The 25,549-nt window shown below is 37.2% G+C and overlaps 2 long non-coding RNA genes across 3 annotated transcripts; both read right to left on the reverse strand.

Moving 5' to 3' along the window:
• Positions 1 to 7,720: 7,720 nt before the first annotated feature.
• LOC113274078 lies at positions 7,721 to 8,353 on the reverse strand. The gene is made up of 2 exons (XR_003322769.1): positions 8,159 to 8,353; positions 7,721 to 7,925 (listed from the first exon to the last, which is right to left on the reverse strand). It is a non-coding gene; the product is annotated as an uncharacterized LOC113274078 (long non-coding RNA).
• A 14,482-nt stretch (positions 8,354 to 22,835) lies between these two features.
• On the reverse strand, positions 22,836 to 24,877 carry LOC113274079. 2 transcript variants are annotated; one of them, XR_003322771.1, is made up of 3 exons: positions 24,618 to 24,877; positions 24,238 to 24,383; positions 22,836 to 24,133 (listed from the first exon to the last, which is right to left on the reverse strand). It is a non-coding gene; the product is annotated as an uncharacterized LOC113274079 (long non-coding RNA). The 2 variants fall into 2 exon arrangements; XR_003322770.1 differs by having other exon boundaries at positions 24,238 to 24,877.
• Between the last annotated feature and the right edge of the window lie 672 nt (positions 24,878 to 25,549).

The raw sequence follows: 25,549 nt of genomic DNA on the forward strand, positions 1-25,549 counted from the left end.
TTTTGAGTGGCCCCTAAAAATGCAGGAAAATGAGGTCAGTTTTGTTTTTATGGCATTTTCTTCTGGCATAACTGTCTCTCCAACATGGATGGTTGGGGCCATCGAGATTACTCTCTCAAAGGTTAATTGTCTCTCATGAATGTCAAATTCTCTATCATCTCTCTAGACTTTCAAATTCTCTAGCACCTTTAATTTCTAACTTTTCGGTGAGAAACAATATGTAAACTTAGATAAAAGAATACCACGTGACTCTAAATGTTGGAGATTTTATTGGCATCAATTTTCAGAAACTATACCCCTAAACCAAAATCTAACATTGTCCTTAACTTTTCAAACTGTGGAACCTAGGACGGTATGCAATATATAGATAGGAGAAAAAAAAATGTAATTCAAAGAGAAAGGATTGGAAAATTTCACCTAACTGACGCAAGAAAAGGTGTATTCTATGTTACAATATCGAACAATAAGAATAGCAAGGAATACTAAAACAAAAAGAAAAAGAAAAAGAAACAAGAACGCAGATGTACATACTGGAATATACAAACAAGACTCTTCATATATCAACAACGTAAATATCTGGAGATCAACCCAGAGCACAATACATACAACCAATGATAACCTTACACTCTCGGTGTAGCAACGTAAAAATATAGAGACTATCAAAATGAAAGAGCTACCCCCAAACCTGGTTTTTGCAAAGGATATATCATTTTGATAAAAAAAATAACAGAGTTAAAGGGTTTACTAGGGATGTGAAGTGAAATTATTTGGGAGACATGCACATGCAAAAAGAAGTCATGAGATGCAAAGTAATCCAGTAATAGTGGAGAAGCACACAGTTCAAATCCAAAATCAGGAATCTTTCAAAGTTTGTGCTAACAATTCTTGGTATATTAACTTCTCCACTAGGTTTTTGTCCCTATACTAAATCATCATCATAATCATCATCAACTAAGGAATCTATTGGAGTATCACAATAAAGATGATTAAAAATAACCTTATATAGAGAGAGTTTAATGTCTCTGAATCTTTAGACTTAAATACAGTTTCCTCAAAATTAACACACTCTTCATAAGCATCATAGTAATAACACTGATACGACACGCCGTGTCCTCAATCCTAAACTTTTTCTTTTGAATAGGCGAGTGATCATTAATAAGATCAGAAGTTGGACTAAATACACCACGTTCTGTTGATGTGACAATATCTCTATTCCTATGATCACAATTATCAATTCCATCATCATTTTCCATACAAAGGATGTTGATATCAATATATATATATATACATAAGTTGTGTTTAGAATAACATATGAGTTTTGGGTTTAAACTTTTTTTATTGGCACGCACTGGTTAAAACCAATCCAACCTTTTTCTGGTAAAGGTTGTTTTGTCATTGTTGTTGTTCTTTTGTTCTTGCGAGAGGATGACAACAAACAAGGGAAGAGTTCTTATTGAACTGGTGCTTAAATGGTATATATTTTTGGGGAGAAATGACTGCAGAAATCAAGGTAACAATTCTTCTATTGTTAGTTAATCATTTTTCCTGTTTAAGAAAAGATATATATTGTTGCATATATGTTGCTTTTTCTTAACAAGATTTCGGTACAATTGATATTGTCCATTATAATGTACGGATAGATTATTGTGATTCAATTGTTTACGATTAAGAAAAATTGTGTCAATTCTGTTGACTTATATTTCTATTGGATTATCTTTGTTTCAATTGCTTCTGGTTAATAAAAACTATGAAAATTCAATGATTTGATCTGTATCTGAAAAGGCGGGGGCACAACAACTACACCCAATAATTCGTTCAACAATATGTATAGAATAAACTCCAATTTAATTCCGAAAGCACCAACTTAAAGGTGAGACTCAATCAAGAATTATATAAAAGAGTTTATTTTCTCTTTCTCAATACAATCAGCAAATCAAACATAGAAATCTGCGAGCCTGATTGATATGAGAAATAACTTGGACGGTACCAAAGACCAATGTCCAAGAGTCAATCAAGTTTTATCCAACAATCAAAGTCGTATTTATCAATTGATTGAACTACGCACTTTTAGAGCATTGCTCGGTTGAACCCACCAAGTGTTGGTATGTCAAGTTTGGTTGTCATATTTTAGTGAACCAAAACTCATTTAAAGAGTCGCTTGATTATTTACTCGAGTCAACTTTGTATAGGTTAGCTAGAAAGTTATTAGGATATGAGACTTACAAGTATTACTCGAAGACTTGAAGAATGTGAAGAAGTAAAGAGCTACATCGACGACATCATCCTTCCTCTTGAGGTTAGTAATATTTTGACATGAACTGTTTCATTCCTAACAATCTTTCAATTCGTGCCATATTGAAAACATAACTACGAAGATGTGAATGATTATACTCTAGTTAGACGTAGTATTAAGGAATTATAATACGAAGTTGTTTGAGAGTGAAAAATGTTTCTGCTGGTTTTGGTAAATTTGAGTGTGTGTGGATGAGAAACGAATCTAAACCCTAAACAAATTCACTGCACGGGAGTACTTTAGATTCGAGAGATCAATCTGTACAATTCTGGCGTAAACCAAGAAATGGTCGTTCCAGACTTGCTTCGATCACAAAGTGAAGGAGACGGGGTTGATCTTAGGCAGGGAAGCGAAGAAGGTGTTGAGATTGTGAAGGTGTTGGCTGTTTATCACTTGTATCAGAATGTTGAATTGGCTTGCATAATGTAAGCTATCATTTCTGGGTGTTTTCTGGATACGTAGTTAATAACACTTGGTTTTCTGTGTTGTGTTAAAATAGGTTTGAAGAACCTATTTATACAAGTCATTTGAGCGCAACCCTCATCTCTTAGGAAGTGGAGGAAGTTGAGTGATGGATTAGTGGGGTCGTGTAGGTGATTGTCACGCGATCACGCCTTTACCCACCTCCCTCATCATTGTTAACCGTCCATGCCTCCTGACACATTCTCGTAATGAGCGCGTTGCACGCCGCACGCCGCATGCTGTAAACCGCCAGACCAATACCCCAATAAGTATCCCCATTTTGTGACATGGTTGATGTCTCGAATGAGTGGGACGAGTAGTGGGACCCGCCGCAATAAATAGCATACGGTGCTATCAGGTTAAATAACTAAATTATTTATGGAATTGATATTCATGAATTATCATGTATGCTCGATGCGTGTAATGCATCTCTTTTATGCAAGTATCTCGAAACAATCGATATGTATGAAGCATCGTTATTTTAAATCTTGATTGAAAAAGTCGCGGATTAAGCGTCTTAAAATGGCAGCACGTCCAACCATCTTCGATTCATCGTTTGAAGGCCGCATGGGAGGGCCACCATCTGGTCGATCACTCCCTGTGGCAGAGTGGCGGACGGTAATCATTGAGACGCTTCATTGATCGCCTAACTTTTAATCCAAGCCGTCTGATCAAGCTGGCAAAGTTGGACGGACGAGATGATTTATGTCATATTTGCTGCCATTGATGGATTTTAGGGTTTTTAGAGGTGTGCAACATCCCCTCTTTGGCTTGATCGAATCCAAGAATGGGAACTAATTTTAGAGGGACCGACCAGGCATGCTTGAAGACGGCCCGCCGCGTGCATGTCGACACCTCTCGGTCCCACAAAGATTCGATCTAGGCCACTCAATTTGTCCGGCAAAGATGAGTGGTCATGATCGATTTGCGACAGAAATACATTGCAACAAAGGTTTAAAAGCCGTATGGCATGCCATCTTTGGGCGTGCATTTCGAGGCGTCGGTCCCTAGTATGCACAGGCCGTGGGACCACGGTGATCACGTTGACATCCTTGGGACCTCTTGAGTCTATAACTACACCCTCCATTTAGGCTGGCGAAGATGGATGGTCATGATCGAACTACGACAGATGTGCATTGCCGCAAACCCTAATTAGGGTTTTGAATCAGTCACGCACACGTGACTTTGGCCAAGAGGTTTGGCACGCCGTGATCCTCCTTTGGAGAGATCGATCACGTGGGGCCCATGTTGGGATGACGGTGAACGCATGTGCACCTTCCTGATGGTCCTAAATGCGATCTAAGCCATCCAAATAGGCTGGCTAAGTTGGATGGTTGTGATCGATTTAAGACACTAGTGGAATTCCGTGATCCTTGGAAGTATCACGCCTGCCATGGTTTGAGCAATCGTTTCATTGCTTCATGGCCTCGCCGTGAGAAAACCGATCGGGTGAAGGAGAAGTGGGCCCGCCAACGTGTGCGTTAGCGCTTCCCTGATCATTCATGGGATGATATAATCCATCCAACCAGGATGGCGAAGTTGTACGGTTGCGATGGCTTTAAGACTGTCCTGAACAATCTTGCTCGTTCGATTCTCTCCCAAAACAGCGCGTCCACCCCTCTTTAGGTTGGCGTTTTGACGACGCTGGGGAATAATGTGTGGTGTTTGACCAGTTTGGAAATTAGTTGGCCCGCCAGTGGTCATCACGGTGATCGCCTATTCCTGCCAGGGTTTGGCTAGGCTGGTGAAATTATGCGGCCAACTTGTGTGCTCGTGATCGTTTCTGAGACTGACATGTCTAGATCTCCCTTAAGGAATTTAAGCACGTTCAATCGCGCAACTTTTAGTTAAATGGTGTGCGAACGCGCTGATCTCTTTGTCAGAGAGTGGTGTAGCCTGCGTGAGTGTTTTCATGCAGGTTTCAATACTGACACTTCAGGATATTCATGCTACTCTGTTACGAGCGAACATTTAATCGTCATGTCATGCCAATATTGAGAGTTCGCTGGCGAACATAGCATAGGAAAACACTAGGCATGCCATGCATTAGTGAATAATACTGGTGCAAGATAAAATTTATAGAATATTTGGGATTGTTGCTAGATGCACCATTCTGAGTAAATTTTATACACATAAATATATTGAAAATATCAATGCATATATGAGCGAAGAGGCTTAGGCACTCAACACTTTTAAATGGATCTATTTCATTAGTGAATAGTGCAACTAGGAGCTTAAATACTCGTTAGGCTCTATACTAGTGAACAATTCGTCTAGGAGCTTGAGTTTCAATACAATATGAAGAGCGGCATAGGAACTCATCAGATTTTGATATATTCTTCAAATTCCTTGCGGAATATGGACATATCAAGGTCTATTACTTCCGATGTCGGGTCAGGTAGATAGACTTTTACAATTTTATCCCTGAACTAAAATCCACCATCAACATTAAGTCCCCTGCCTAGCACATAATGGTTGTACTATTGTGGGGTAGACATTAGATGGTGACAAATAAAGATAAAACTTATGAGACAAAGTTAGATGTTACCAGGAGAGATGGGTCGTCCTGTCCTTGGAGCATGTCACGTTCAAGAGGCGTCCCGGTGAGCGTTCCCCTAGCATGATGTCGGTTGGCCCCAGGTACATGAGGCATATGGTTGGTTGGATTCTCAAACTATTCATGACGATATCGTAATCCTCAACTCTGATGAGGACGAGCCCTATTATGAGTAATATCCTTAAAAAGCTACTCAAACAATTTTTGAAAAAAGATGTTGAAGCATCTTCCAAAGAGAACGTTGATGTAGCTTCTGGAAAGCGTGTTGAAGCGAATCAAAAGAATGTTGAAGCGGCTTCCGGAGAGCGCGTTGAAGCAGCTTCTGAAGCGAAGGTCGAGGCGGGTCCCGGAGAGAGCGTTGAAGCATCTTCTGAAGCGAACGTCGAAGCGGGTCCCCAAAAGAGCGTTGAAGCAGCTTCCTCTGGAGAGCGTTGAAGTGCTGAAACACCTTCTTCTGGAGAGAGAGTTGGAACGCCTTCTTCTGGAGAGAGAGATGAAGCGCCTTCTTCTGGAGAGCGTTGAAGCGGCATCTGTTGGAGAGAGCGTTAAAGCGGCTTCTTCTGGAGAGAGTGTTGAAGCGGCTTCTTCTTCAGTTTGATTTACCCTTGCAAATTACATGCTTCTTGATTGACCATCTCTCTTTTGTTGAATAAGTTCTTGACTGACGGTGAAGGAATTTCATGCTGATCCTTAGTCCCCAAGCGTGATTTATATGGTTCTATCTTGTATGGTCGGTGGGTTTACCATAAATATATCGCCATCTCGCCTCCGTGACTCTATTACTTCTACATGGGAAAATAAAATATGCAGAAGTTCGGATTACCTCTGTTCGTAGAAGTTGTTGCTATTGTGAAGCTAGGGCTGGTATCAATAAACGAGCAACAACGGTTCTTGGCAGCGACTGTGATCAGAAAAGACTGGCAGGGAGAGGCGTGATAGCTACGGGCACGAAGTTGTCAGTCTTCATATAGTGGTAGAGCTTGTCTCATTGTTATAGGGAGAAGCTAATGATAGAGCCGATAGCTTCCTTGATGTTGCCTCATGGAACGGAAAAGAGAGAGACAGTACCCTGCCCACGAATATCCACTGAGCCTTCGATTTGATAGATGTTGTCACGCTGGGTTCATGAGGTCGTCTTTACATCTGCGTTGCGTTTCATAGATGTCCAGGAATACCGCTGGTCTTTGAAAATACGTGTGATCTCTTGAGTATATCCTCGTCTTTGGACATCTTGGAATCCTGATGATAGCGTGCTTGCATCTTTCTAAATTCAGCATCTTTGAGATGGGCATTGCTAAGCAGTCCCAGTGACACTCCTTTGCCATTATCATCTTTGGATCGTGTCTTTGAGGAGTAGGGGTGTAACCCCGATTTTCATGCCCGAATCCTGTCCGGATCCTATGCCCAAAAACCCGAAGTGATACTTGGAAACCATAGCCGAAGCCCGGGTACTAAGCCCAAGCTCGTTAAGTAATTTATTTGGACTTATTTAATTTATGTTCATTTTAACAATTCATTCGCAGCGGAATACTTAGAAAATAATTTAGGATAATCCAAACGTTGATTTACCCTAATTTTGAATCCAACATAAACAAAACACGTTTTAGTTCTCAAACAAAAATATTAACACCGTTCAGGTTTAAAAATTTAATTAATAAGTAACGATTTCAACACCAAATTGTAAAACTAAAAACAGACCAAGGTAGATTCCTATAATTTTACAGGCTTCATACGAGTTCCAAAATATATGATATTTATATGGGTTAATCAGAACTGTAAATAATATTGGTTATAAATTTTCTAAAATTTTTAAATGAAGTTTAATAGACTAAGACCACGGTCAAACTCGTAGTTGACCAGCACTACAAGAAAACAAAACTGTGATACTCTGTTTTAGAAAAATTATATAAAATCACACGAGACTCATAATTACACGAGGATTGTCATTTTGGAAATATAAAAGATAGATATTGATTTTCTCAGAGACACTAAGATCTAAAAATCTTCTTATAATAGTTTTAAAATAGGATATTCACAAGACATTTATATCTGTCAAATATTTTCTGGATTTAACACGGGTACAAAGAATTATTTTAAAAATATTTATACTACTCAAAAAATTCTACAACTTTTACCAAATGCCCCGTAAGATGTTTTTCATTAATTACAAAAAGAATCATATCAAAATCTATTAGGGATTTAAAATGACATTCAGTGAACTCAACATCATACAATATTTTACTGCTTTAAATATAAGACTAATTACATATTTGAACTAGAATTTTACGCATAAACAATAATATTAAGGACTTCAAATTACTCTCTAGGATCCACGTTGATCAACTCCTTGTCATGCATCATATATGGAATTTTTTGTTATAATACGACGTGAGTTGTGACACCCAGTAGGAAAAGAAGCAACAAAACATTTTATGCAATATTTTTCAATTCCTTAAAAAAACAACTATCATGATTAACAACACCGCAACCACATGGAAACACCACATCCATAAACAATAATAAATTCAATCAATCCGCTCGCCCCAGGAAGCCCCAAAGATAACTGGTCATCAAAACGTATTTAGGGGCGCTGCTCATGGACCATAGCCAAATCTGCTCGCGCCAAGGGAGACCAAAAACTTTTAGGTGTCGCTTCCCTTGGACCGTAGCCCAAATCACAATTATTCTCATATAATAATATCAAAAAAATCATTATTAACAATTGATTTCAATCAAAACCACCACGTATCAACCAATTGATAAAAATAACATAAACATGGATTTGAATAAGAACACCCAAATAAAAAAAGATAAACAAATAAAATTTTGGTTTGTGTTGCGCCTACCTCAAAACGCTAGTAATATGAACACGAACCCGAAATCTCCAAAGCAATCGGTGCTAAAGAATCTCTTTAACTATCTTTAATTATTTATGTGAAATGCCAAGAAGAATCTGGTGTATTTTTTTTCTTTTCATTGTAACCTAAACCAAACGCGGCTGAAATTTTCTTAACTGACCGACTAGGGAAACTTTGATATTTGTATTCAAATTGATTAAAATCCTAAATAACTATCAACCAATAATGTCAGACACTTGGCACTAAAATATCTCTTCCAAAACTAATTCTAGTGGCAAATAAATTGTTCAAAGTTTTCTAAGTTGGCTTTTAAATTCGAACAAATGTTACAGTAAGAAATTTTCATGCATTAGTAACCCTATCCGGTGGTGACACGTGGCTATAAGAATATAAAATTGTCAAAGAATTTGATTCAGTCCACTTTGAACGTGAGTATCCCAATTCAATTCCTTTACGCTATTAAGGAAAGCCATTAAATTCATACTATTTAATTTCATAAGCAACACTAAGTCGACAAGTGTTCACACTTGATAACTAACAATTCGCCAAAACTAGCTGATCCTAGTTTGTATTCTCAACTGATTTTACTCGGTTGAATTTCTTAATTAATTTATAGTCCAATCTTGTCTCTGAAAATTACAGGGAGACCTATTTTTCCAATTTCTTCCACTGTAAAATCCACACTTAGAAAAACTCAGGCGCACACCCATATTCTGTAAAAAAAATTCTCGCAAACCCAGAATTTATAAAATTATGTTCCGGTCTTTTTCTTCTTCTTTAATCCGGACAAACTATTATTCTTCTTCTGGAATTCCTTTTCTTCTCCTCGGAACTCTGAAATAATCCCGATAATTTGTTGTTGATGTTTTACAAGGGTTATAAGATGATTTGAAGTTTGAGAATTTAGTTGTGGATGTTGTTATAAAGAGAAAGTTAGGTCATGAATTTGAGCTGGATTGACGGTGATGAGATTTAACAAGAGAAGGAAGAATCTATTTCAGTTGTGAACTCCATATTTATTAAAATCAAATTTTGGGGTTTCTGAAACAGAAATTAGGTCGAGTTGAATTCAGGAAGAGGAGATGGATTTGGTGGCTGATTTAGGTGAAATTATGATGGGTTCTGATTATGAAAAGATGGTTCACAATGATGAAATTATGATGGGTTCTGATTATGAAATTATGATGGGTTCTGATTTAGCATCAACAACAACAACAACTTATAAGAACCATAAGTTGTAGTGAAGAAAGAAAACAAGTCAAGGGTGAGAAGGATGAGAAGAAGAGGAAGAGTTGGTTGCAGTGAAAGAAATGATGTACTTGATCGCAGCGATGCAACCTATTGATATCGGTCCGGCAACACTGTAAACCTAAGAGAAGAAATGTTCGACCTAGTAATGACCCACAATGTGTAGCTACACGTCATAGGCGTGAGAGGATAAGTGAACGGATGAGAATTCTTCAAAGACTTGTTCCAGGAGGAGCTAAAATGGATACAACCTCCGTGTTAGATGAGGCAGTTCGCTACATTAAGTTATTAAAGAAACAAGTTATCAAACTTCAATCGAGTAATCAGAATTCTCATTGTATAGTAGTGCCCATCATCAATGATGAGTACCGCTGGCATGTTCCTTCGTCTGTGAACAACATTGTTACATTTACGGAGACAATGCCGCCGTCAACCGAGGATTATTTCATTCCTAGGATTATTCCATTCCTAGCAAGCTAGTAAGTTGAAGTATAGGTAATTAATTATTGATAAGTTTAGAGACTGTAATTAGTTGAAGCATCTATCTTGAACGTTACTTCTCTTCGTCCACTTTCACTTTTCCCTTTGTTTGTTTCTTACAAGCCCAGTTGATGGAGGAGATAGAATAAGAAAAGCCATGTTTAGGATAAAGTCTTCCACTATGGGAAGAACTGACGAGTGGAATCAAAGTTTGGTATAACAGTTTCTCAGTTGAAAAAAAACCAGTGATGGAGTTGGTGAATATTCAATTTTCAAAAAATGAGATGCTTAGCTTGGTGTGAGTTGGTTGTGCTGCAGGTGTTATGCATCTAAAAAATATTTATTGCATAACTTGTTATGCAGTCCGAAAATGGTTGCATAACACGTTATGCAGCTATTATTGTAGGTGGATGACAATTTATGCAGCCTTTTCTTTTGCATAACTTGTTATGCAGTACAGAGAATGGTTGCATAACACGTTATGCAGTTACTTTTTGTTAGTATTGAAACCAACAAAGAAAAAGGATGCATAACACAGTATGCACCTATAATAATATCTGCATAAAATGTTATGCAGTTGACAAAATGGACGCATAAACTGTTATGTGATAGACGCATTTATGTGTCTAATTTGTCCTCAATGTTCCGTATTGTTAGTACTCGTTTTCGTACTTATTATGGTGTTTTGTGTGTTTGTAGGTATTTTTCAGAAATAAATATTGTTGGAAAAATTTGGCTCGAAAAGTTGCGCGGAGTACCCCATGGAGGACAATTGCTGTACGGACCCCCACTTTTGCTAAGGGGCACCCACGTCTATGTGTAGCCCATTTGTCTATAGCACCTACTGGTTATCTGGCACCCAAGACGTCGGATCAGGGCTAACCTCCTTCTTCGTTTGAATTCTGAAAAATGGCGGGAAAACCAAGTTTCAACTGCCGGAAATAGGGTTGGGATTTGAACTTGTTGCAGTGAGACTAAAGGGCTGGAATTAATTGGGTCTACTCCAATGGGCTAGACATAGATTATATATGTGTTGGTTTCGATCCAGTTGGTCTGAATACCAAGATTCGAAGAAATCAGGGAGATACTCACCGGAGGAGATATTCACAAGATTGCGCGAGCAGCATAGGAGTTTGCACCTGTTTGGAAGACCCTAACAACTACTTGGAGTGTGAAGGAGTTAAATATGGCAATTTGGAAGCTTCAGAACGCGTGTAGAGATCAAAAATCTGAATTATTTCCTAAACTGGCCGTGAAGAATAATGCTGAGTAATGGAGAATTATATGAAGCTATTACGTGAGAATTTGCTGTTGCTGGGTTATAAATAGGTGCTGGGATATCATAGAAGGATTACGGAGAGTTTGGGAGAGTTTAGAAGACCACAGTGCAAAGAAAAATCGAGTTGCAGAGCTACCATTTCTGCTGCTGCATAGCTGAAGAACACGAAGAACAGACCAACCAAGACATTCGTTTATCAACAGTGTTAACGACACTGATATGTGGGTCTTAGAAGCTACAGTAACAGCGACAGTTTCCTTTTATCGTTCTCTGTAACAGTGTTTTGCAACAATTAAAAACGTTGCAAACACCCGATTTTCATCATTTTCTCTCCATTTCATCTTTGTAAACAATTTTTGAAGCAATGAAAAAATATTTTGAGCGTGTTTACACAATGATGAGCTAAACCCATCCTCGGGGGAGAAGGAGGAAGCTATTTCACCAATGAAAAGTGGTAATCTCTAATTTATGCAATTATTGTATGATTATTTGCCTAGATAAATAAATTGATAAAATGGTTTTTGTTAAACAATTGTCATTTCAATTGATGGAGCATGCTAGCCTAGGGTTTCGATATCCCATACTTTCGATCTACAATTGTTATTTCTAAAAAAATCAACTATTTCAATATTAAGAATCAATTTGAATGCATGATTTGCATGATTATAATTAGAGAATATAAATAACTTTGATATTGGTAAATAGTGGATTCCATAGCCCCGGTCTTCTCTATATTTTTCATATCACTTTTATTTAAGTTTGCAATATTTTTAGTCTTAAAATTAAATCTAGAATCTTTTGATTTCACAAGTCTCAACGAAACTATTTCTATAACAACTCAATTGAAAATCACATCAATTTTTGGCGCCGCCGACGCGGACTTGTATTTCGGCTAGAGTTTTTAGATTATTTTTTTTTTAGGTTTTTATTTGTTTTTCATTTTTATTTTATTTGTTCTTCTTTACGTTTTTGGGTTTTTGTCTTTTCCTTATAGATTTTGGAGTTTGGAGCGAAAGAAAAAATTTCCAAAGCTTTTGGTGAATACTTAAAGATTTGGAGTAAAAGCAAAGCGAAAGGAGCGAAAGAAAAGAATAATAAAAATTAATTAAAAAAGAGAGAGAGAGCCATTTTTTTATATTTTTTTTAGAATTCTTTTTTAGATTATCTTTTTCTTTTGCACTTTATTTTTGGACTTTGGACTGTGGACTTTGGGAATTTATTTTTTTTAAAACCATACGGAAGGGTAGTTTAAGTATAAACTGTTTGCAGAGAAGGACGGCGATTACGATATCGCCTCGGCCCCTCGGGTTCGTACATGACATAGGAGTCGTGGCCCGAGTCGACTTCAGCGGTTCATCCCCCGTCTAGAACGGGAGGTAAGTTTATCTAAACACCCGCGAATCCCCTGTCAGCGGGTTTACTGTATTCCTTTATTTGCATAAATGCTGAGGAATTGAAAACGCCTGCTTTAGTTTCCTAGTAAAGGGCAAGGACTAGCCATACAAGATAGGGGTTCGGAATTCATCACCGTTCTCTTCTTGTCCGCCATAGGAAAACGAAACCAAACGCGAACCTAAGCCTAAAATTTTGACTAGAACAAGACCTATAGGGTAACGAGCTTAATAGGAAAGTTGTTCGAAAAATATTGGTTACTCTTTTGAGCATACTTTGAAGTTCATGATGGTTTCTGTGAGTTGAATACGCCGCGTTGTAACGCCGGTGAGGCCTTGGGTACAAAGCTCCACGCATCTTCCCTCGTCTCTATTCAACTTATTTTAACTCGGATTGATTCCATAGAGGTTTGCTCAGATTGTAACGAGTTCCTTTTCGAAAGAATAGAAGCTCGTCTAGAAACAATCTAAGTGGAGCCATCATGCTTTTTGTTTGCTAGAAATATTTAGGTTTGGTTTGGTGGAGTCAGCCTGCTTTGTGTTTGCTTAGAACCTCCCTTCCTTTAGGATTCTTTTATTTGTTTTTCTAGTGTATGCCCGAGGTCATTAGAAAACGGGCTTGGAAAAGATATAATCTAGGTCGGTTGATTAGTGAAAAACCTAGTAGTTCTTCTTGTGGAAGCGGGGAGATCGAAGACTCTTCTTTTGAGAGCCCTGTTTTTGGAAACTTCAGTTTTGAGAATCTGTCTCTTCGTGAGGAAAATACGCCTAGTAATTCAGCTGTGCCAGCGATGGGAACTTTGAAAGATTACATGTTCCCAACTAGGTCCACCCGAGCCCCGTGCATTAGATTGCCAGCCACTACGACTAATTTTGAGACAAAACCTAGTATTCTTTAGATGATCCCTATATTCTTGGGGAAAGATGATGAGAACCCTTATTTTCAGAATAGGGACTTTGAGGAAATTTGTGGGACAATTAGAATAAAAGACCTTACTGATGAAGTCTTGGAACTTAAGATGTTTCCCTTTTCCTTGAGAGATAAAGCCAAGACCTGGCTGAACAACCTACCATCTGAATCCATTGAAACATGGCAGGAACTTATTGCTGCTTTCTATATGAAATTCTACCCTAAGCATAAAACTGCATCTGTTAGGCATAAAATTAGTGCTAGTGTGCAACAAGAGGGGGAGTCTCTTTATAGGTTTTTAGAGAGATTCAATGATCTCTTATCCCAATGTCCTCACCATGGATTTGATAAGATGAAACTCGTAGAGATTATTTATGATGGTTTAGACTATTCAACCAGAGCCATGGTTGAGTCTATGTGCGCTGGTGAGTTCACTAGTAAAAGTGCTGATGATGCTTTTACCTTCTTAGGAGCTATCGCTGAAAAATCCCAACAGTGGGAGTCTTGTGTTGAACCCCCCAAAAGACTCTTGGTCAATAGAAGTACCACCAATGTGGTAGATACAAGCTTCGGGTCAGATGCTAAGTTTGCTGCTTTGTCTGGAAGGTTAGAAGCTTTGGAATTGAATCATCCTAAACATAGGTCTCTTGTTGAACCTAGTGATAGGTTTAGAGCCTCTCAAGTGTCTAGTTGTTGAGTAGAACCCAATAACTCGTTTTGGGAAGATCAGGTTAGTGAAGAGCAAGCCCATGCTGTCTATAACAATGCTAGGTTTGAGAACCGTCAAAAGTTTGACCCATACTCAGAGACTTACAACCCTGATTGGAGAAACCATCCTAATTTTTCTTGGTCTAAGGGTCAGAATCAAAGACAGTCTAGTAATTCTCAGCCTCCCTCAGGTTTTGGTTATGCTAAGAACTCTTCAGGTCAACCCCAGTTTCAGAATGAGAAAAAGATCTCCACCTTAGAAGAAACCCTTACTATGTTAGCAAAGAACCATGAGATGTTATCAAAGAACCACTATGGTTTTCAAGAAGAAACCAGGAAAATTAAGAATAATTCCCAGTCTCTTGATAAATTAGAACTTCAAGTCGGCCAAATAGCTAAGTTTCTTAGTGAAAAAGAAGATGGAAGGTTCCCTAGTCAAACTGATCCTAACCCTAAAGGATAGAAATCGTACAATCATGTGAATTCTATAACAACCCTTAGGAGTGGAAAGAAAGTTGACAATAAGGTTGTCATGCCTGATAGAGAACATGATGTAGTTCACCCTTCTGAGCCAGAAAATGAGGAGACTGATAGAGTCTCCAAAGATACCAATGAGGGTCCTGTTGAGCCCGACTTTGTTCCCAGATCCCCGTTCCCACAGTTGCTAGTTCCAACTAAGAGGGAGTCCAACTTTAATGATATATTGGAGGTTTTTAAGCAGGTTATTATCAACCTCCCAGTGTTAGATGCGATTAAGCAGGGTCCCCAGTATTATCAACCTCCCAGTGTCCAGAAGAAAGCCTTCCTAGCTAGTCATGTGAGTTCTATTATTCAGAATACCACTACTCCTAAGTATAAAGACCCAGGGTCCCCTACTATTTCTTGCACAATAGGTAAATACTGTGTCGAGAAAGCTTTGCTTGATTTAGGAGCCAGTGTGAACTTACTCCCGTACCATGTGTACCTTAAGCTAGGACTTGGTGAGATGAAACCTACCCAAATGACACTTCAGTTAGCTGATAGGTCCGTTAAAATTCCCGGTGGTGTGATCGAGGACGTTCTTATTGAGGTCGACAAGTTTATTTATCCAGTGGATTTTGTTATCCTAGATACCCAACCTATCCATGACCCATAGAACCAAAGACCAGTGATTTTAGGTCGCCCTTTTTTAGCTACATCCAATGCGATCATTAATTGTCGAAATGGTATTATGAATTTGTCTTTTGGTAATATGACTATTGAGCTGAACATTTTTAATATTAGTAAGCTGCCCTCTGAACTAGATGATTCAAGCATAGAAGAGGTGAACATGATAGGAACATTAGTCGAGGAGTCATTACCAAACACTTTGTTAGAAGATCCATTAGAGAAATGCCTATCCCACTTTGGGATTGATTTTGATGACGACGATGTGATTAATGAGGTGAATGCTTTGCTAGATTCAACCCCTTTGATAGACACTAGTAATGGATGGAAACCTAAGTTTGAACCTCTTCCCGTTTCTAAGTCTACCCTAGTTCCTTCGTTAGAAAAGCCTCCTAAGTTGGACCTTAAACCATTACCAGATTCCCTAAAGTATGTGTTTTTAGGCCCATCTGAAACTTTACCTGTGATTATAGCATCCGAGTTGGATAATGATCAGGAAAGTAGGCTAGTGACCGTCCTTCAGAATAACAAGGAATCTTTAGGGTGGACCATAGTAGACATTAAGGGAATAAGTCCTACTGATTGTATGCATCATATATATTTAGAGAGTGACACCAAACCTTCTAGGGAGATGCAACGTCGACTGAACCCTAATATGAAAGAAGTAGTTCGAACCGAGGTTCTTAAGCTGTTAGATGCAGGAATTATCTACCCCATTTCAGACAGTAAGTGGGTCAGCCCCGTTCAGGTTGTTCCCAAGAAATCCGGTATTACTATAGTCCAGAATGATAACAATGAGTTAATCCCAACCCGGGTGACCACGGGTTGGCGTGTCTGTATTGACTATAGGAAATTGAACAAGGTCACTAGGAAGGACCACTTTTCATTTCCCTTCATCGACAAAATGCTAGAGAGATTAGCTGGACGTAGACATTATTGCTTTTTAGATGGATACTGCGGTTATAATCAGGTTGTCATAGCCCCAGAAGACCAAGAGAAAACCACTTTTACCTGTCCCTTTGGTACCTTTGCGTATAGACACATGCCTTTCGGGCTATGTAATGCCCCTGCAACCTTTCTATGTTGTATGCTGAGCATATTTTCTGACATGGTAGAACGGTTCTTAGAGGTCTTTATGGATGATTTTTCATTGTTTGGTTCGTCTTTCGATGAGTGCTTGCATCATTTGTCATTAGTTTTGACTAGGTGTAAGGAAAAGAATTTAGTGCTTAATTGGGAGAAATCTCACTTCATGGTTCATTCAGGAATTGTTCTAGGGAATGTCGTATCTTCGAAGAGTATATAGGTAGATAGAACCAAAGTTGACCTTATTAAAACTTTACAGGTCCCAAAAACCGTAAGATATATTAGGTCATTCTTAGGGCATGCAGGTTTTTATCGTCGATTCATTAAGGATTTTAGCTTGATTTCTAGACCTCTTTGCAATTATCTTGCAAAAGACGTTAAGTTTGTCTTTGATGATGCTTGTTTAGAGGCTTTTGAGAAGCTTAAGAAGTTACTCACTACCGCCCCTATAGTCCAGGCACCCAACTGGAACCTACCCTTTGAGATCATGTGTGATGCTTCATATTATGTTATTGGTGTTGTGCTAGGTCAGCGAGAAAACAAATTACTTCATGTGATTTACTATGCTAGCAAAACTCTAAATGATGCCCAGTTGAACTATACCACTACCGAGAAGGAACTGTTAGCCATTGTGTCTTAGACAAGTTTAGGCCCTATCTCTTAGGTTCTAAGATCGTAATATATACTGATCATGATGCTTTGAAATATCTTCTGTCTAAAAGGGATACGAAACCTAGATTTATTAGGTGGATCCTTTTGTTGCAAGAGTTTTCTCCAGACATTAGAGACAAAAAGGGTGCCGAAAATTTAGTAGCAGACCACTTGTCTAGGCTAGTTGTTGATTCCCCTGATGATTCCCTTCCTATAAGGGATGGCTTTCCTGATGAACAACTATTCTTTGTTACCCAATTACCTTGGTATGCAAATATAGTGAACTATCTTGTTACTGGACGAATGCCCCAACATTGGGGTAAACAAGATCGTTCTAGGTATTTAGCCGAGGTGAAGCACTTCTTTTGGGATGATCCTTGTTTGTTTAAGTATTGTCCAGACCAGATTATTAGGAGATGTATACCTGAGAGTGACCAGTCCAGTATTATTTCCTTTTGTCATGATCATGCTTGTGAGGGTCACTTTAGTGCTAAGAAGACTGCTGCTAAGATATTGCAGTGTGGACTCTAGTGGTCTTCGTTGTTTAAAGACTCCCATAGTCACTGTGTTACTTGTGAGCATTTCCAGAACTTACCGTAGGAACATAATGCCCTTGATCCTGATTCTAATTGTTTAGGTCTTTGATGTGTGGGGTATTGACTTTATGGGTCCGTTTCCTAATTCTTTTGGTAACCTATACATCCTTATCGCTGTAGACTATGTCTTAAGTGGATTGAGGCGGTTGCGTGTAAAACCAATTACCATAGGGTTGTGGTTGAGTTCTTGAAAGATAATATACTTACACGTTTTGGTACACCGCGTGCTATAATTAGTGATGGAGGGTCGCACTTTTGTAATGGACCTTTTAGGGTTTTGATGAAGAAATATGGTATTACACATAAGGCAGCTACCCCGTATCATCCACAGACTAGTGGTCAAGTAGAGGTGTCCAATAGGGAGATAAAACGTATATTAGAGAAAATAGTTAATCCTAATCGGAAAGACTGGTCGTCTAGGCTTACTGATGCCTCATGGGCTTACCGTACTGCGTTTAAGACCCCCATTGGAATGTCACCTTATCGACTTGTGTATGGCAAGGCATGTCACTTACCTGTTGAGTTAGAACATAGAGCATATTGGGTTGTTAAGAAGCTAAATTTTTCACTCGACAAGGCAGGAGCCCATAGGAAACTCCATCTCAATGATTTGGAAGAAATTCGTACAGATGCATACGATAGTGCTAAGGAGTATAAGAACAAAATGAAACCTGTGCATGATAAGAATATTTTAAGAAAGTCATTTTCTCCAGGTCAAAAATTTCTTCTGTATGATACCCGCTTGCATCTTTTCCCTGTGAAGTTACATTCTCGGTGGACGGGTCCTTTTATTGTTCGCACTGTCTTTCCCCATGGAGCTGTTGAGATCGAGACACCGGATGGTAGTAGTTCTTCGAAGGTTAACGGTCAGAGATTTAAACCGTTTTTAAAGACCTTTCCTACATGTGATGTTGAGGAGGTCTCTCTGGAGGACCCTGTTTACCCTTGATTGACCATCGAGGCGATTGTATGTTGTATATTAGTTTTTGATTTCTCTCTTCACCCAGGTACTATCTTTCCGACTTCTCTCTTTACTGATTCCTCATGTTACTTTACTTTTTGGTATTGCTCTTTCATTAGAAACATTGAGGACAATGTTAGATTTAAGTTTGGGGGTGGGGAAGAAACTTTTTGTTAGCTTTTAGTTGCAATAAATAAACTCCACAACCTAGAAATTTATGCTTATTAAGGTTGGCACTAACCAATCTAAGTGGATGGGAACATCTTGGTTGTAGGAGTTGAGGAACCAATCTGATTAGATGGAAACATCTAAGAGTCTATTCATAAAAGCATAGAGCTTAGGTGTTAGAATTAAAAAAAAACATGGTAGTTTCGCCATATCTCGTTGAATCCTAATCCCTTCTGTTTTTTTTCTTAAGTGATTTGGTGGAGCGCACGATTCAAGTTGTTACCATTTCTAGGTGAAATAGAGTGATTGATATATATATATATATATATATATATATATATATAATTGAGACCAGACCATCAGACCAAACAGAATAAATTCAATAAAGTCGACCACTGGTGCCCTTGTATACGCCAGTTGTGTTGACCTAAAGTTAGGTTTATCGACCACTGGTCCCCTTGTATATGCCAGTTGTGTTGATATTAGTCAGACCGTTATCTCAGTCCATTAGGATAGGTTCACCTTGGCAGAGGCCTTCAGACAGATATGGGAAACACCGTTCACTTTAAACCATCTATTTTTTCTCTTTATCCATCTTCTTAATCTTTCCGTGTGACTGGTAGACTCCGGTTATGATGTCCAGAAACTATCTGATTAGAGCTCTGTCACTTATATATGAATTTTAGTATGCTGAGTACAGACTCGTGTACAACAAATGGAATTTCGCATCAGGGTACTTCCTCCTGTAGTCAATGAGAGTATGCCAACCAAGGAGATTCTTGTTCTGCGTAGATAGCTAGGGTCTAAAGTAAAGGTTTTGTGGGTACACCTCTGGTAAACCCTCCCGAGACTATAATTCGGTCACTAGGGCCACCTAGTGAGTTTTTATTTTCTAGAATAAATTTTCTCGAGGACTAGCAAAATATAAGTTTGGGGGTATGATGAGCGATTAATTCTTACATATTTACTACCCAAAATATATATTGTTGGTGCTTATTTTGGTATCTATTGTGTTTTTGTAGGTAAATGAATAAAATGGTCTCTTCCAAGAAAATCGGTTAAACCTAGGATTCCAAGAAGAAAATATGGACTACGGAGTACATGGGTCGTGGATACTTTTGGATCTAAATGGGATAAACCCAATTTAAGTTAGTGAATGAGATGATGGGCTGAAGTTGGTTTAAGAAATTAACAAGCTCGGGCAGTTGTGTTGATATTAGTCAGACCGGTATCTCAGTCTATTAGGATAGGTTCATCTTGGCAGAGGCCTTCAGACAGATATGGGAAACACCGTTCACTTTAAACCATAGATTTTTTTCTCTTTATCCATCTTCTTAATCTTTCCATGTGATTGGTTGACTCCGGTTATGATTTCCAGAAACTATCTGAGTAGAGCTCTGTCACTTATATATGAATTTTAGAATGCTGAGTGCAAACTCGTGCACAACAATTAGAATTTCGCATCAGGGTACTCCTTCCTGTAGTCAATGAGAGTATGCCAACCAAGGAGATTCTTTAGTGCCTTCTAGATAGTTAGGGTATGGAGTAAAGTTTTTGTAGGTACACCTCTGGTAAACCCTCCGGAGAAAACACTCCGCCGCTAGGGCCACCTAGCGGTTTAACGGCTTGCTGCACGTGCTAAGTGTAGTCATTTTATTTTCTAGATTAGTTTTGGTCGAGGACTAGCAATTAATAAGTTTGGGGGTATTTGATAAACACATTTATGTGTCTAATTTGTCCTCAATGTTCCGTATTGTTAGTACTCGTTTTGTACTTATTATGGTGTTTTATGTGTTTGTAGGTGTTTTTTGGAAATAAATATTGTTGGAAAAATTCGGCACGAAAAGTTGCGCGGAGTACCCCGGAGGACAACTGCTATACGGACCCCCACTTTTTCTAAGGGGCACCCATGTCTATGTGTAGCCCATTTTTCTATAGCACCCACTGGTTATCTGGCACCCAGGACGTTGGATAAGGGCTAACCTCCTTTTTCGTTTGAATTCTGAAAAATGGCGGGAAAACCAAGTTTCAACTGCCAGAAGATTTGAACTTGTTGCAGCGAGACTAAAGGGATGGAATTAATTGGGTCTAATCCAATCCAATGGGCTAGACAGGGATTAGGTATGTGTTGGTTTCGATCCAGTTGGGCCGAATACCAAGATTCGAAGAAAACAGGGAGATACTCACCGGAGGAGATATTCACAAGATTGCGCGAGAAGCAGAGGAGTTTGCACGTGTTTGGAAGACCCTAACAACTATTTGGAGTGTGAAGGAGTTAAATATGGAAATTTGGAAGCTTCAGAACGCGTGTAGAGTTCAAAAATCTGAATTATTTCCTAAACTGGCCGTGAAAAATAATGCCGAATAATGGAGAATTATATGAAGTTATTACGTGAGAATTTGCTGTTGATGGATTATAAATAGGTGCTGGGATATCATAGAAGGATTACGGAGAGTTTGGGAGAGTTTAGAAGACCACAGTGCAAAGAAAAATCGAGTTGCAGAGCTACCATTTCTGCTGCTGCATAGCTGAAGAACACGAAGAACATACCAACTAAGACAGTCGTTTATCAACAGTGTTAACGACACAGAGGTGTGGGTCTTATAAGCTACAGTAACAGCGACAATTTCCTTTTATCGTTCTCTGTAACAGTGTTTTGCAACAATTAAAAACGTTGCAAACACCCGATTTTCATCATTTTCTCTCCATTTCATCTTTGTAAGCAATTTTTGAAGCAATGAAAAAATATTTTGAGCGTGTTTACACAATGATGAGCTAAACCCATCCTCTGGGGAGAAGGAAGAAGCTATTTCACCAATGAAAAGTGGTAATCTCTAATTTATGCAATTATTACATGATTATTTTCCTAGATAAATAAATTGATAAAATAGTTTTTGTTAAACAATTGTCATTTCAATTGATGGAGCATGCTAGCCTAGGGTTTTGATGTCCCATACTTTCGATCTACAATTGTTATTTCTAAAAAAATCAACTATTGCAATATTAAGAATCAATTTGAATGTATGATTTGGTAAATAGTGGATTCCATAGCCCCAGTCTTCTCCATATTTTTCATATCACTTTTATTTAAGTTTGCTATATTTTTAGTCTTAAAAATATAAATCACTTTGATATTGGTAAATAGTGGATTCCATAGTCCCAGTCTTCTCCATATTTTTCATATCACTTTTATTTAAGTTTACTATATTTTTAGTCTTAAAATTAAATCTAGAATCTTTTGCTTTCAGAAGTATCAACGAACCTATTTCTATAACAACTCAATTGAAAATCACATCATTATGCATCCGAAAATATGACTGCATAATGCATTATGTATCGAGAAAATTGTTGCACAATCTTTTATGCATCGAGAAAATAGATGCATAACTTGATATGCATCCGTAAATATGGATGCATACTGCATTATGCATCAATTTGTTTATGTACGCACTAAAATCAACCAAAACAATGGTTACATAACTTGTTATAGATGCATAACTTTGTTATCCAAATGCATAATTTGTTATGCAGTGGATAAAATGGTTGCATAATTCGTTATGCGTCTGCAGAATGTGTTATGCATCTTTTTTGGTGGCTGCATAATGGTTATGTATCAAGTTTTCGAAAATTTTGCCTAAAATGATGATCACCTCTGATTTTTTCGTGAAAAACAAAAATTTGATATTCTTGTTTGTACTCGTTGCGTAGCTCTCTTAAAAATATTTCCAATGATATAAAAATTTGTAAAATTCCAAGGCGCGGATTTTTAGATATGTTATATCCAAGTTGCGTTTCCAATTATACCCCTGATGCATAACCCGTCATGCGGATGCATAATCCGTCATGCAAACATTTTTAATAATTTCATATAATTATGGGTGTCACGGAAGTAAAAATTTATTGTGGGCGTGACAATAATAATATCTTTTTTGGGGCATGCGCCTAATTTTCCCATCTTATTTACTTAATGGATACTAAACATACCTATTTAAGATAAATGTTCATAAATATAGAAAAATTATCAAGATATCTAATTAATATTCTTATGAAGGCTAATTAATATCATAAAATTCACAATGAGGTATGCAAAGTGAATATCTAAATCAAAATAGTAAATTACAAAATTACCTTTTATTTGTAAAAGACAAAATTTCCCTTAAAAATTGTGGTGGATATTACAACCTCACACACTTCAAGAAATTTAGTCCTATAAATTTAAGGTTACATAACGACAAAAAAATTCAACAAACAACTATATCGAACACAATTAACATTTATTAATTGTTTGTGCAACAACTAGTTCCCGAAGGATCTAATCGCTGCTCTGATACCAAATTTTAACACTCCGATTTTCGTGTCCGAGTCATGTCCGGATCCCATACCCGAAAACCCAAAGTGCTACTTGGATACCATAGCCGAAGCCCGACTAGTAAGCCCAAGCTCGTTGAATAATTTATTTGGGCTTATTTAATTTATGTTCATTTTAACAATTCATTCGCAGCGGAACACTTAGAAAATGATTTAGGATAATCTAATTGTTGATTTACCCTAATTTTGAAGCCAGCGTAAACAAAACACATTTTAATTCTCAAATAAAAATACTAACATCGTTCAAGTTTTAAGATTAATAAGTAACGATTTCAACACCAAATTGTAAAACTGAAAACAGACCAAGGTAGATTCCTAGAATTTTACAGGCTTCATACGAGTTCCAAAATTTATGATATTTATACGGATTAATCAGAACTGTAAATACTATTGGTTATAAATTTTCTAAAATTTATAAATGAAGTTTAAAAGACTAAGACCACGGTCAAACTCGTAGTTGATCAGCACTACAAGAAAACAAAACTGTGATACTCTGTTTTAGAAAAATGATATAAAATCACAAGAGACTCATAATTACATGAGGCTTGTCATTTTAGAAATCTAAAAGATAGATATTAATTTCCCCATAAGACACTAAGATCTAAAAATCAGCTTATAATAGTTTTAAAATAGGATATTCACAAGACATTTATATATGTCAAATATTTACTGGATTTAACACATGTACAAAGAATTATTTTAAAAATATTTATACTACTAAGAAAATTCTACAATTTTTACCAAATGTCCCATAAGATGTTTTTAGTTAATTACAAAAAGAATCATATCAAAATCTATTAGGGATTTAGAATGACATTCAGTCAACTCAACATCATACGATATTTTACTGCTTTAAATCTAAGACTAATTAACATCTTTGAACTAGAATTTTACGCATAAACAATAATCTTAAGGACTTCAAATTACTCTTTAGGTTCCACGTTGATCAACTCCTTGTCATGCATCAAATCTGTAATTTTTTGTCATAATACGACGTGAGTTGTGACACCCAATAGGAAAAGAAGCAACAAAACATTTTATGCAATATTTTTCAATTACTTAAAAAGCAACTACCATGATTAACAACACCGCAAGCACATGGAAACACCACATCCATAAATATTAATAAATTCGATCAATCCGCTCGCTCCAGGGAGCCCCAAAGATAACTGACCATCAAAACGTATTTAGAGGTCGCTTCCCATAGACCGTAGCGAAATCTGCTCACGCCAAGGTAGACCAAAGACTTTTAGGGGTCGCTGCCCATGGACCGTAGCCCAAATCACAATCATTCTCATACAATAATATCAAAAAAAATCATTATTAATAATTGACTTCAATCAAAACCACCACATATCAACCATTTGATAAAAATAACATAAACATGGATTTGAATAAGAACACCCAAATAAAAAAATATAAACAAATAAAATTTTGGTTTGTATTGCGCTTACCTCAAAATGCTAGTAATATGAACACGAACCCGAAATATCCAAACCAATCGGTGCTAAAGAATTTCTTAACTATCTTTAATTATTTATGTGAAATGCCAAAAAGAATCTGTTGTATTTTTTTTCTTTTCATTGTAACCTACTAGGGAAACTTTGATATTTATATTCAAATTGATTAAAACCCTAAATAACTATCAACCAATAATGCCATGACACTTGACACTAAAATATCTCTTCCAAAACTAATTCTAGTGGCAAATAAATTGTTCAAAGTTTTCTAAGTTGGCTTTTAAATGCGAACAAATGTTACAGGAAGAAATTTCCATGCATTAGAAACCCTATCCGGTGATGGCACGTGGCTATAAGAATATAAAATTGTTAAAGAATTTGATTCAGTCTACTTTGAACGTGAGTATCCCAATTCAATTCCTTTACGCTATTAAGGAAAGCCATAAAATTCATACTATTTAATTTCATAACCAACACTAAGTCTACAAGTGTTCACACTTGATAACTAACAATTCGCCAAAACTACCTAATCCTAGTTTTTATTCTCAACTGATTTTACTCGGTTGAATTTCTTAATTAATTTATAGTCAAATCTTATTTACTTAATGGATGCTAAACATACCCATTTAAGCTAAATGTTCATAAATATAAAAAAATTATCAAGATATCTAATTTATATTCTTGCGAAGGCTAATTAATATCATAAAATTCACAATGAGGTTTGCAAAGAAAATATCTAAATCAAAATAGTAAATTATAAAAATACCTTTTATTTTTTTAAAAAAAAATGTACCTTAAAAATTATGGTGGATATTACAATCTCACACACTTCAAGAAATTTAGTCCTTTAAATTTAAGGTTACACAGCGACAAAAAAATTCAAGCTAATTTAAAAAATCACACAAAAAATTATATCGAACACAATT

The sequence above is a fragment of the Papaver somniferum genome, chromosome 4 (genome assembly GCF_003573695.1).
Source record: "Papaver somniferum cultivar HN1 chromosome 4, ASM357369v1, whole genome shotgun sequence".
NCBI classification, from domain to species: Eukaryota; Viridiplantae; Streptophyta; class Magnoliopsida; order Ranunculales; family Papaveraceae; genus Papaver; species Papaver somniferum.